The sequence below is a fragment of the Sparus aurata genome, chromosome 10, assembly GCF_900880675.1.
Source record: "Sparus aurata chromosome 10, fSpaAur1.1, whole genome shotgun sequence".
Classification (NCBI taxonomy): domain Eukaryota; kingdom Metazoa; phylum Chordata; class Actinopteri; order Spariformes; family Sparidae; genus Sparus; species Sparus aurata.
The window spans coordinates 29,457,107-29,461,209 of NC_044196.1; the positions used below are offsets into that span (position 1 = coordinate 29,457,107).

At 38.8% G+C, this 4,103-nt stretch overlaps 1 long non-coding RNA gene across 1 annotated transcript; it reads right to left on the reverse strand.

The window, feature by feature from the left end:
* Positions 1–721: 721 nt before the first annotated feature.
* On the reverse strand, positions 722–4,085 carry LOC115589467 (uncharacterized). The gene is made up of 3 exons (XR_003985520.1): positions 3,742–4,085; positions 2,838–2,932; positions 722–946 (listed from the first exon to the last, which is right to left on the reverse strand). It is a non-coding gene; the product is annotated as an uncharacterized LOC115589467 (long non-coding RNA).
* Between the last annotated feature and the right edge of the window lie 18 nt (positions 4,086–4,103).

Consider the following 4,103-nt stretch of genomic DNA (forward strand, 5'->3'; position numbering starts at 1 on the left):
TTTACACTGTGTTTTAAGCATCTTAACATGCTCCACATCTCACACCAAAAGTTATGCAACATCAGCAGACACCTTACAACACAGCACTGTAAGCGTGTATGACTCAAAATGAATAAAAAAGTAGTTAAAACAGTGTGTTTGTGCAAGGAGCTATATACCTGTCTGTTGACATCTGTGTGTTCCGGTAGCTAGACCAAACTAGTATATCCACCGAGTGTGCACTTAACAGGCTTAACAGGCTATTGTAAGGCTCATGGCTCATGACAGGCTGTAACATGGACATGTACATTATGAACAGAAACACGAAAATGCTGGAATACGTTTCCGTCTCCGCCAGTGAGGGAGTAAGTGCACGCTCGACGGATTGACTAGTTTGGTCTAGCTACCGGAAGACGCCGATGTCAACAAACCAGTATGTAGCTGCTTGTACAAACACACTGTTTAAACTACTTTTTTATTCATTTTGAGTCATACACGCTACAGTGCTGTGTTGTAAGGTGTCTGCTGATGTTGCTAACTTTTGGTGTGAGATGTGGAGCATGTTAAGACGCTTAAAACACAGTGTAAAGTTCTGACCCCATGCTGTTAGCTGTTAACACTAAATCTCCGTTCATGGAGCTCTGTAATGGTTGGACCAAATGTGTTCGCGTCTTCGGTACTGGCAAGTCAAGGGTAGCTTGAGCAATGAAGCTGCATGTTTAAATCGACTGAAGTTCTCCTTTAAAGCTAGACAGGAATTTACTTAATCAGGGTTTTAATCACCTCACTGAACGATGATCTGAGAAGGCAACAACCCAACCTCCATCCTAATGTTGTCTTGATGTGTTTTCCACTTTCTCTTGCTGCTCTGTACTCATCCTGATTGCATTGTTGACGCACTTCTCCAGTGAGAGCAAGCTGGCCTGGACAGCCAAGACGATCTAATCATGCTTCTTATAGGCAAGTCCTGCAGTATAGAATAGAATAGAATAGAAAAGAATTACTTTATTGATCCCAGACTGGGAAATGATTTTGTCAGTGTCAGTGTCCCTATAATAGATATAAGCTGTTGATTCAGGTGTTAATACACTTACAGAGACAGACATACAAAGAAAATACAGATGGTGGGTTTCATGAAAGCCGAAAGAGTGGCATACAGAGTAGACCAGTGGAGTAATGTACATTCGTCCATATGAAATATCAGTAAAAGGAATGAATGGCAGAACCTTCAAAAAACCAAATAAACCAAATAAAGGAATTTTTGTTTTTGGTTGAGCTGTCCTCTTAAAGGTGATACAATCTGTTCCACAACTACAGGTTTTGGACATTGCAGAGATGTTAAGGGGACAAAAGTGTGTGCTGTTTACTGTAAAAGCTATTCATGAACTTCTTACATAAAATCTAACACTGCTACTGATGCTACTACTTTCCCTTTCAGTGAACAGGGGGTGATCAACTTCGACTATGTAGAGACTATGTTGTATGATGCCTATATACAGCCTATCTACTTGTTCAGAGAAGGTTTTAAAAGCATATACACAGGTTTGTCAGCTATTTGAGGTATACAGTACATCTTGGGAGTACCCAGTTAAACCACATTCTTCTCCTAAGTAACCTGCTTACCGGTATCGCGAAAACAGCTGTCATATATTTTCCTGGGTAGCTTCCTGTACGCATGCCTTTACATCATACTTAGCTGTATCTGTATATGACCTAAATACTGCTGAATCATGACTTGAGGTGAGCCATCTTGTCAGGTTTTTTTTTTTAGCTATCAATCACTTCTATTCTGGTTTGAGCACTCATCTATCTGGCACAAGTGAATACACAATAAACACAAGTTTCTCACACTTCCAAATAGTGATAGTACAACCATGCTAAATGTATCTTAATTCGCTGTTGGCTCTCCTCAGACCCGAAGTCATTATTAGCATTTCTGTTCCATCCTGCAAATAGGCCCAGCACTGATACAGGATACTTTATCTTCCACAATAATACCGTAACAGCCAAACATCCAATAGTAAAAAATTAAAAGAGAAAAATAGAATTCTATTAATTTATCATAACAGGTCTGTTATATCTTTTTATGTGTCTTTTCTCTCTACTGATATGGTCAATATGTCGAAGGAACCCTGACAGCAACTGGATACAAATTGTTGTTGCAAGTGTCAGATTTTATATCTGCTTCACCTATTGCACATATCATTTAACGCTTCCAAGCTAGTATTGCATATTAAGCACCTATTTTTGATTGTTTCACTGACCAGGTTTCCATTATGAGAAATGCACCTGACCAACTGTGAGTTCATCCTCTAATGTGGCACTGATGTAATTTAATTCAATGCCAGCAAGGGGTGCTCAGAGTCTGATTCATACTGCAGCCTGTTATTTCACAGTGCTACCATAGTTAACGTACAAAGATGCTGTACACCTATCCCACAGTAAATTAAATTGCTGGGCTACAAACAGACGCCAGGATTTTTTTTCTATATTTAACACAGTGTGTGGAAAAGTGTGTTTTATGAGTAATATAAACCACAGGGAGGGAAGTCAGAGAGCAAGTAAGCCAAATCTTTGAGGAGACACACACTTTAAGGCAAATCATCGTGACAATGTTGGAAACCTTCTCCTGGAAAGCAATTTGCAAGTAAAGCAGTCTGTCCTTTTCAAGCATTCAATTCAATTAGGCCAACCCAGCCATACACTCCTCACGTCTCACAAATCAGCAAATTAGTCAAATATGAATGATGTGGCTGTAACCAAATGGCCATTTAGTGATGATCAAGATACTACCTCACACACACACACACACACACACACACACACACACACACACACACACACACACGCGCACACACCTCACTCGTCTTGCTTGCAGGAGGTCACAGTGCGCCTGTGCAAAGCGGAGACTAGAAGCGGAGGCAAATGGTGCCTTCACGGCTACCGGAAAAATCTGAATGAAATGGGGGGAAAAAAAACACTGAATTATTTTTTTTTACCTTTTTACCTTTTTTAACTATTTTTCTATTCAATACTCTCCTAACCTTAGCTACATTTATTTCATTAACATAGACTTCTGTGTGAAGAATATTGGATTCATGCTGAACATGTGTAAACATCTGTCTCCAGCTATTCTGTATACTATACTACTGTGATTTAGAAAAAAAGCACATAACAACAGTCTATTCTATACACTGATCCGCACAGTTTCATAGGCTATATTATTATATAGAGTGCTCCCCTGTTATACTTAATTGTGCATATATTTTTTATTCATTTGTGCATACATTTTATTTTCTATATGAACTATGTTACATTCACTATAATTATACAATGTTTTGGAAAAAAAAAAACAACCATTTTTGACTAGCTTGTTCACCAAGCAATTGTTTATGCGAAGAATTAGCTTACCTCTTATAGCCTAGCTAACGTCCCTGTTGGCCTTATATTTTAGCTCACACTTCACCTAGCTTAGATAATAACCTTAACAGCACAAATCAAAATGTTTGAATTTATACTAACGGTTATGACTTCATCGATTATTTGATATACAAAGGGGCACTCAGTTATTGAAACAGACCCCAGTGTACACTTCTTTACTGGCACTTAATGGATAACAAAGTTGGCAACTAGCTAGCGAAATTTAAACCAGCTAACGTCAACATTAAGCCAGCAAGTCAAACTAGCTAGGTTAACGCTAAGCAAACAAAGTCAGCTTAACAGAGACTAAAACAGAGCTGGAGGTGTGAATATTACACTTACATTCTCAAGTAGCAAAAACTTCGACATTGTTCTGTGCAAAATGGAAATGTAAGTAACGTTAAAGGTGGCAGCGAGCTTGTCATTTTGCTCTTCTGCTCCTAAAATAAGATCATTTTAAAACGTTACTAGGTCTCTCACAGGCAGGAAAGCACAGGTGCTATTAATTAATATCAGTAAGGTGGGTGGCTTAATAATTATTTGACTATTAAAGTTATCTCCGTCATAATAGTGCTGATTAAACCCTTTTGCAGGGTCACTTTTTCATCCTTTTTTTTTTTTTCTTTCATGAGCGTCAAATGTTGGAAAGCAGGGACTTCCGCCGAGCACCCGAACGCATCGCGAGAACCCCAGCGATGTAGAGA